Source organism: Nicotiana attenuata, unplaced genomic scaffold, assembly GCF_001879085.1.
Source record: "Nicotiana attenuata strain UT unplaced genomic scaffold, NIATTr2, whole genome shotgun sequence".
NCBI classification, from domain to species: domain Eukaryota; kingdom Viridiplantae; phylum Streptophyta; class Magnoliopsida; order Solanales; family Solanaceae; genus Nicotiana; species Nicotiana attenuata.
The window spans coordinates 97424-107936 of NW_017673077.1; the positions used below are offsets into that span (position 1 = coordinate 97424).

Here is a 10513-nt window from a genome sequence, read left to right on the forward strand (position 1 = left end):
CCGCTTACATTTATATTTTGTTAAGAAGTTGTCAATAAAAGAAATCATAATTGTTACCTATTGACACTTTAAACTTGCCAAGTTTGCTGACACATGGAATTCAATTAGAATTGTTGTAAGAAAAGTACAAAACTGATAGGTGTAGTGATAATTTGTATTCACTAATTTAAAATCTTGAATTTAAATTTTTTGCTGCATTTGTATCTACATCTACAATTGTATCTACCTCCCTTTGTTAGGAAGTTAAAATAGAGACGAATCCATAATTTTAATTTGATGGGTTCAATATTTAAATTCGCAGACCTGGACCAAATAAACTCTTGAAACTATGAATACATAATATCATATTCTTTAAAATAGTAGTAAATTTTTACATACGTACAAATTCTCTTTTGAAGTTGTGGTTCAATTCAGAAAAAAATGGCAGCCCGGTGCACGGAGTATTCCGCATTTACGAGGGTCCAAGGAAGATTCATACCCCTAGGAATGTGATATAGACAGTCTACCCTAATGCAAGCATTGGTGGTTGCTTCCACAGCTCGAACCAGGGGCGGACCTAGTGCATGGACTACGGGTTCCCGGGAACCCAGTAAGTCTTGCGTAGACCCTGTATTTATATTAGGAAATTCACCAAATATTAGTAAATATCCGATTGTGAACCCAGTTATTATTGCATATTAATCTGAAATTACGGTAGGAACCCATAAGCCTCAAATCCTGGATCCGCCTCTGGCTCGAACCTATGATCAGTGGCGTAACCACATTCATTGAAGGGTGGTCAAATGAACACATTTCGTCGAAAAATTATACTGTGTATGTACAAAATTATGTTGTGTATATAGGTCAAAATTTATTTTTTATACGTATATATTAAATTTTGAATACCCTTCGTAAAATTCCTGGCTTCGTCACTATCCGTAATCATCTATAGGTCATAAGGAAATTATTTTACTGTTGGTCCGAGGCTCCATTTTTCTTGGTTCAATTGAACACTTAGCTAATAATTACATCCGTTACAAAGCTAGAGTACACATGCAACAAGTACGGGAATTACACACAAATATGTAACAAATGATAAAATAATGAGGACTAAAGAGTAATAAAATACAAGTGAAAGGCGCAAAAATGGGTTAAATTTGGAGTTTAGGGAAAAACGGTGGGGGGTTTTGCATCGTAGGAATAGAAATGTCGGGGTCCGACAGAGAGAGACCTTAGTCCGGAAATAACGGGTTGCATTGTCATTTTTACACACGTTCCCACTGTGGGTCACCCTCACATGCCACCATGTGAGAACCCTATGTTCTTTTCTTTTTTTCATTTCCACCCCCTTAATTTTCACTTTAATTTTAATTTAGGACTTAATAAATAAATTAAACTAAACTCAATCTTACTTGCATGGGCATTGTGTGTGTTTCACTTGCTAGCTTGGTAATTATCTAGTTTGGCCACTACATTTTATGAAAAAAGGTAGAAATGAAACCTCAAGAGCAGAGAAATTAGAAGGAAGTAGGCTCTACGATAGAATATTCTCGCATAGCTCCCGGCTTACCTAAACAACTGTTGGAGAGATGGTAGGCAAGCAGGGACGGAGGCAGAAGCCGAGCTAAGGATTCGATTGAACCCAGTATTTTTTGCTCAAATAGTTTATTTGTGTTAAGAAATTATACAAATATTAAATTTAAAATTCGGTCATTATCATTTAGAGTCGTTCTAAAATTCAGAACTCATAAAATTGAAATTCTAGTTCAGCATCTGCATGTGAGTGGACTAGGGTGAATTTGCTTGGTGTAGTCCTTAGAATGGCAACCATAGTTTTTAACAATAATTCTTTTTTACGTTCATAAACAACATAAATTCTGTTTATGTGAGTTTCACAAGATACAATCCGTTCTATATCCAAATACATGAGGATTTTACTACAATTGGTCAATTTATAAAATATTACTAATATTAACCAATTAGCTATTTGTAGCAAAAAAAAGGTCAAACTTTTACTTTCTTTTGAGTGGGTGTTATTAGAATAGATTGGGTACATCTTAAGGAGCTTGAATCTCAGTTTTGGAATGATTTGGTGGAGTTTTGAGGTGATATGAATTGAAAATTCGAAGTAGAAGATGGACATGAGAAAATTATATATGTATCACACTGTGTATCATTTGTGTATCACATGTATATCCATGTATACCTGTGTGAGATACATGCGTGATACATGTGTCACATAAGAATTTTTTGAACTCGATTTCGACTACGAATTTTGATACCAAATCAGTTCAAATCACCTCCAATCTTCCTCAAATATTGTATATTGAATTATCTATATGATTTCAATGAATTTCAACCACCCCCGTTGAGAAAGGTCTTTTTTTCCGTAGATTTTTGGAATCTTGTGTGTGTGTGTGTGTGTCTATATATATATATATATATATATATATATATATATATANTATATATATATATAAAATCACCTTATTTGCTACCTCATCCATGAAATTTCCTTTCTGTCTTGCATCTAATGTAGTTGATCATGCTTAAAATATGGAAGGAGATCTTTGCGTGTGATTCTTGGAGAGAAAGAACCTTATTTAGTTGAGTTTTCAATTTTTATATGTGCTTGGCTAATTTGCTCAGTTTCACTTTGGTTAATTTGACTGGATTTAAAGTATACGAAATAAGTCAAAAGTTCTTTTCACACATTGTAAAAATTAAATTATTTATATATATAATAATGTATCATTAATCTAATTTTGAGATGGGGAGTATTAGATAATAACACCTACAAAGTATTTTGTGGAATGAAAATCTCTAATAATCTAGTCAACAAAACATAGTAATTGATATCATATGCAATTTATTTAATCTAGACACATGTAGAAAGAAATAAATAACTTACAACAAAATCATAATTATTGAGAATCGTAATGTATCATAAGTCAATAAGTAAGCGTTCAAATTTCTTAGTTTTGATGTCTTTGTTTTTCGTTCCACTTTTGAATATATTGTTATACTAATGTTATCACTTCCACACACACACTCGTGTGCATTTTCAAAGCAGTTATAAATGTAGGACATATAGGACATATATTTCAATATAAAAAGTGCCCCCGTTTAAATATCAAAGATACACTATAATAATAGGCTGAAAAATATATTTTTCTTCATTAGTTAATATTATTAAAAAAAGTACTTTTTGAAAAATAAAAAAGAGAGAAGAATACAGTCAAAGGTCGGAAGAATATACAAATCCAGTATCTCTAATTATTTGCAATTAGAGGCGGGATAGAATTTGAATTTTATGGGTTCTAAATTTGCCGTGAAATTCATAGCTCGTCTTTAATATTAGGTTTGCAGTTAAATATTTATATACAAATTTAAAAAAATTTCTAATACAAATTACAATGTCTGAGCAAAAGTAACTGAATCTGACCGAACCCGCACCTAATAGACTCGCTCCACCCCTGCTTGCAACAATCAAACATAGAACATAGGACCCCTCCCATACCCTGCCAAGGAGAAAAATTGAAAAAGAAATAAAGTTCCATACCCCTAAGATAATAAAGTTTTTCAAGACTTGTCCCTATAAATATTTATTTAGGAAATTAGGTGTCAAATTGTGGGCATAACCCCTAATATAAGGCGCGTGGTGATGAAATTCCATTCCCACACAGATCTAAATGTGGGACCCCTAAGTATGATCCAAGTAATACAAGCATAGCCGTTTGATCTAGAAGGCTGCAATCCTGGCCGCATAAATGGTGATCATTTTATTCATTTGTTTGTTATCAAGTACTTATTCCTTTCTTCTAAGTACTACTGTATTTTATATGACAGTTTTGAGTTGTATAAGGGCTAAACTACTTAATTTTTGATATTATTTTGAACATAGAATTATTTAAAATTAAAATAAATTTTAATTATTTAAAAATTACATAAAAAAATACTATAATCGAATTATTTAAAAGAACAATTAAAAAAATTGTGGTTACAAATATTGTATAAAGTGTAATTGAGGGAGTAATTAAAATAAATTTTGGAAAAAGACTAAAAATAATTAATATTTTAAAATATACGTAATGACGATGTAAAGCATTAATCAACAACCAAATAAAAATAATAATTGACATGTTAAAGTATATTAACTTGCAAAAAATCTTTAACAATCAAATATAATTGAGATTCTTAATATTTTTAAATCTCAATATTTAGACATTACATAAAAAGTACTAATAATTCACTAAATTAATTAATTCGAACTTCTTTAAAATGAATTTTAAAAATCGTGGCTGAAAAAATAACCTGTTCGACTCTTCAAATGGTAATAGTATCACATAAAATGCAATAGAGACAATAACAAGAATAATTTAAGAAACAATTACATAAAGACCATTAGTATTTGAATTTAAGTTTAGTGTATTGATTGTGTATTAATACTGCATTCGTCCCATTTATGTGGTGGTGTTAGATTGAGCATGAAATTTAAGAAAGTAAAAAAACCTTTTGAAACTTATAACCCAAAACAAGCTATAAAAATTTGTGTAGCTTTAAATCATCTCATTAAGGGTAAAAACAAAAAGTTTAATATTAAATTATTTTTAATAATAAAGTATGATGTTCTTTTTGGAACAATCTAAAAAGAAAAATATGATACTTCATATAAATTGGGACAGAGAAAGTATTAATGGATAATAATCTGATAAAAATAGTGACTAGCAATATATTATATTATGCTGACGTGTAAAAAATTAGTATTACATGCGAATGTAATATATAATTGAATTCTTTAATAATTTTAATTTTGTTTTATAAAACATTAATGGGATCAAACGAAGTCGGCTTTTTAATAGGTTTAAAAAAGTGGGTTGTTCAGAGTTTCTTTTTAGGCCCAATATTCTTCTCGGGATTGGTGTGGTAAAAAGACTTCAATTCTCCTATAAATACTCACTCTTTCTTTCTCTTCTCTACGCTTCACTCCTTCCTATCTATAACTAAATTTACACAAAAACTCTTCCTTTTCTCAAGAAACCCTATTTAGGGTTAAAAATGGCTCTCTTTGTATTTTTCCACAGCTTTCTTGAACTGCATATATTAGAAAATTCACACCATATAAAAACCAATTATCATTATTGGAGGTGAAAATAAAAAAAATTATTGCGGTTCAATAAAGCTGTGGGAAGATACAGATAGTGTCAAGAAATTACAATTCTTGAATTTTCAGTTACAGATTTTTATTTTCTATATAATGATGCATGGTTAGATCCATATTTATTTTTTGGTGAACTTTCTATATATAGAAAGAATTTTCTTACTGTTATTACTGACAAAGTGTTATTGTGATTATTATTGTCTTGCAGGAAATTAAAAGGTGTTCATAATGATCTACTGTTTAAGGTTCTTTTTCAAGAGATATTTCTCTGATTTTATTTCTATGTGTTGTGTGTGTGTGTGGATGGGTTAGTTCTATACAGATAATACTTCTGTGGAAATATATGTTTGGGATTTACTGATTTCCAAATTTGGTTTATGTTGATCAAAATTTGGATGTCCTTTTGATATTTATTTTCTCTTCCTTCTCAGTTTTTGTACTTAATGTGATAAATTCTTGGATTAAGATCTTATCGTATGAGTTTAAGTTTATAAATTGCTATAAATTATTCTATATAAACCACAGTTATAATTAGCTTTTTAATTGGAGCCTTGAGTTCTTGCGCACATTAATTTTAATCCTGAATATTACTCCCGTTTTTCAAGCCTTTAGCCTTGACCCTTGGCTGGCTTTGAGCCGAGGGTCTATTAAAAACAACCTCTCCGTCCTACAAGGTAGGATAAAGTTGATACACTATCTTTCCTAGACCCCACTTCTGAGCCCGAGGGTCTATCGAAAACAGCCTCTTTTGTTACTGTTGTTGTTGTTCACACCCCATCATAATATCTCTGGCTTATTGTTCTTGAAAAGCAAGATCCGAAATGGGGTATAGGGCTTAGATAAGGAAAAAGAGAATAGAGGGAGTTATAAACATGAAATTTAGAATCACAATGTTGTGGAAAGCAATTTGTATTTTCTTTCAATTTAATTAGCAATAGTTTTACATACAAAATCCAGTTTCTTAGTCATATTCTTATTCCTACATCAAATTCATGGCTTCTTGCTTGCTTGGGCACTATATCTACTAGTATATATTATATAGGATCTAACTTTTTCTAATGTGATCTAATTTTTAGTACTCTTCTTGAGATTATTTATTTTCCACCTCTTTTCTTTCATAGGCTAAGACAAAGTGAAATGCATGACCACCATTTCACCTCATAGCTTGTGAATGATGTGATCAAGAATGTGTTGCTATTGAATGTTTATTTGGACCACAAGGTTGGCATTGCCCTCTCATTTGGAATCTTGCTAGCCAACTATGTTTTATGCACACATTAGAGTCCATTTATATGGATTAAGTAAAGCATATTGTAGGGAAAAATTTTATGCAAAAACCGGATCGAAGAGTGTAGTGAGATGGTTGATATCTCTCCGCCCTTGATTAGATTTTCGAGTTCGAACCCCGAGAGTAGAAAACCTTTTAGGACGGAGTACTTTACCCCATTAGTGGACTTACCGTTAGTAGGTCCAGAGGCGGAGCCAAGATTTAGAGCTTATGGGGCTCGATGTTTTAGTCCTTTTGAAGTTATTGGGTTCTAAAATAACAATTTGCACATATTCAATGAATTTCTTAAGACAAATACATGGTTTGAACAAAAACGTCTGGGCTCGGCCGAACTCGTAGTTGATGGGCTAGCTCCATCTCTGAGTAGGTCTACTCAATATGAATCTGAATTAGTCGAGTCAAGTAAGTAATAGTCCTATCCGAATCTGAATTAGTCCGGCCAAAGTGAAAAAAGAAATAAGTGTGTGCATACATTGATGTGAGACTAGACTGGACTAGGCTAGCAAATTTAACCAAGCAAATGTATACTCCTCTTTTTTTATTTTTTACCTAGGGAAAGAAACACGCGAAGTCAAAATCTTGCAGAAGAATTAAAATTGCTAAAATAAAAGAAATATTAGGGTCTTTTTTTCCCCTTACAATGGCAAAGACAACTATGTAGCAAGGAACATATACTATATTGTTTTGTCTTGTTAAGGCTGACATCCTTTATATCAGACCAACAGTTGTTGCCTGTTCTTTGGATGGAATAAAGAACATTTTAATAAATATTTTATAAACTATTGTTTTTGTTTAATTTAAGTTGCTTGGTCCATTTTTTAGCCAGGTCATACACATCTGTACTGAATTATAATTAACATTAAAGTAACACAAAAATTTGGATTTATTTAATTATTTATTATTTTGCAGGATCTAGTTTTAACATAGCTGGAATAATGAATCCATTCAAGCAATGAACAAGCCAGCTGTGATATTTTCTGTAGCTTTTTAACTTTCTTAATATGTTGCAATAATTCTCATTATTAAAGTTCTTAACTTAAAAAAGTAAAAAAAAAAAAAAAAAGCAAAGAAAAGTTGTAATCTTCCTTTATTTGCTGTAAGATTCTAGGCTAGTGCTTAAAATTTTACGTTTGTTTATTGGTATTTGTTTGCTTTACTTTTAGAGGGTCAAGCTCTTCAATTATTCAGGCATTATTGGTTTAAAGTTAAACATATGGGATCAACATGCAATTAAATTATTATTTGGAGACAGCTACCAATTAATTAACCAAGTCAAAAAGGTTTGTATTGTGTTTGTCTAATAGGTAAGTGTAATTTTGCATGTGGACAAAAAGATAGGGTTGAAAAGTTAAGATTAGACACCTATAACACCTTTTGTTTATTTATGGTGGAATATGAAAAAAATTTAGTATAGTACTAATACAAAAGGAGTTGCATTGGATCAAACATAATCTCTTATGTTTGATTTGCCTGTCTTAGTACTGTTTGAACCTCTCTTGTCCATGAAAAGATACCACACAAGCCAGAGTTTATGTTGCATGAGCAGAGGCGGAAGCAGGATTTTCACCAAGAAAATTAAAGAAATAAAAAAGATAAATACGCGAAGAAGTTACGAGGATTCAAAATCTAATACATATACATAAAATAAAAAGTTGACCTTATATACACAATGTAATTTTTGACGAAGGCCGAACCCCCTTCCGCCTACCTAGCTTCGCCCCTGTGCGTAGACTCTCTAAAGTTGTTGTCGCATCTATGTCGGATTCTCCAAAAATGTACTACTTTTAGGAAATCGAACAAGTACGTGATAATATTTTTGAAGAGTCCAAACAATAAAGGCAGAGTAAAAGAGACATCAATAATACTAATTTGTGTAAATATATAATTTGGAGTTTATATTAGCCACTTGTTCTTGTTTCTTCTTTTTGCACATGCATTATTCATTTTGTATGCCTGCATTCTGCATGCCTGAATTTTTGCTGCTTTGGTGCAGGAAAGATGGGTGCTCTTTTGTATTTTTTGGGAAGTTTCTTGGGATATGGTTTTTGGTCATGGGGAAGGTAATTTGACCATGTTAATATTATTTGCTTAAAAATTTTTGTGCATGATTATTTCTTTGAATTCCAATGCAAACTCTTTCACATCTCCTAAATTACAACTTGCTATTTTAACTTCCATTTCTTTCTTTTTTTTTTTCCCTCCTCCCTTTCCCCGTGAAAAAATTTCTAGTACTCCCGTCTCAAATTAGTCGTCGTTTCTATTAATAGTTGTCTCAAATTATTTGACATTCTAGAAGTTCAAAAGTAAATTAATTATTTTTTTTCCTATTCTACCCTTAATATTAATTATTCTTGAAGACTACAAATACTTTAATTATGAGTAAGTATTAAATGAAGGAAGATTATATCTGAAAACATAAATAAGGATAAAATAGTCAAAAATCTTTCCTATTTAATGTTTTTTAAAGGGGCATATAAAATAGAAAGACGACATATAATTTGACACGGATGGAGTATCAAACAAACAACTTAGATTCGGACTTTGAATATTGTGGGTTCTAAAATGAAAATGTGAGTTCTAAAATATATATTTAGTCCTATTTATACTTGTTCTTCACATATATACAAGGTTCATAACAAACATTAAACAGTAACTTCTACCCTAGATCCACTGATTTTTTTATTTTATTTTTATATGTTATACTCAGCTTCATCTTAGTTTTATTTCAGTAACGGCTAAAGAGTAAGTTGATATGTGTGGTACAAGAGTAGTTGCAAATGTAACTACTTGATATTATGGCCATGTTGCAAATGGAGCCAATAGCTATATGTTTCAAGTCCATTTCATGGTAGACAAAGTTCCCATTAACTATTGAGGGGCCATTTTCACTATCCAATAGCAATGTAACCATGTTGGAGTTAATCATATGTTTTTATTTGATGCTTTTTCGATTGATAAAAAAGAAAGAAAGAAGAAGTTAAGTGAATGGCCAAAATCCAAATGCCAATTAGCTATTAGCGACATGAATATTTTTATTTCTATCCAACATCTTGGGACGGCAATTATTGCCCTTTCTTTTAACTTTTTCTTCTCTCGCACCATTGTAGTTACAAGGTTTCGACAACAGCCATATGCTCTGAAAATCATTGGCTGCCTTCATAGATATATTTATATACCTCTTCATCACTTCCTTTTTCACGAGAAGGGGAGTCCTGGAGCAACGATCAAGTTGTTTTTATGTGATATATATATATATATTACGAGTTCGAACCGTAAAACCAGCTATTGATATTTGTATTAGGGTAGGGTGCCTACATTACACCCCAAGGAGGTGCGCCCCTTCCTCGGACCTTGCGTTAACACAGGATGCTTTGTGCATTCACTTATAACAGCTTGTTTGGATGGTTGTTACATATCGTTTCATAATGTATCGTATCGTGTTGTACTGTATCGTTTGATGAATACAATGTTTGGATAGATTGTATCGCATGCCGTAGTTTCATGATATCATGCACCAGCAATATGAAGAATAAACTTGCACTATTATATAGAAAAATTATGATACGGGATAAAATTGTTATATAAAAAGGTAGGATAAATGATGAAATAAAATTATTTAATAGTAATGAAGGGTGAGATGAGAGAAAGAGACAAGATAACGACGCGACCACAGAAAATCGGTCGTTACATAAAGTGGTACATTTCGTCGTTACGTAACGACGTATTTAACGATACGACAATAAATTTTAGTTAAAATAGCAACGGTATAGCCAGTTTTCGGACTGGTCATTCAAAAATAGCCAGCGTTTACCACGTCAATGAAAAATAGTCACTATTTTGTTGCAGCAGAGACCGGTATAATATACTGAATTTCGGTGCACATGTGTACAAACTCCAGCATATTATGCTGGACCGGTATACTTTGCTGGCTCCAGTATAATATACTGGAAACTGGAGCACCGGTGCTCCAAACTCCAGAATATTATGCTGGACCGGTATACTTGGTGGAACTCCAGTATATTATGCTGGAGTTCTAGTATACTTATGCTGGAACTCCATCATATTATGCTGGAGTTCCAGCATAC

General features: G+C 31.8%; 1 long non-coding RNA gene across 1 annotated transcript; it reads left to right on the forward strand.

Annotated features, from left to right (window-relative positions):
- The first annotated feature begins 4982 nt into the window (after window positions 1-4982).
- On the forward strand, window positions 4983-7638 carry LOC109215379. Its single transcript, XR_002066343.1, has 2 exons — window positions 4983-5246; window positions 5349-7638. It is a non-coding gene; the product is annotated as an uncharacterized LOC109215379 (long non-coding RNA).
- Window positions 7639-10513: the final 2875 nt, after the last annotated feature.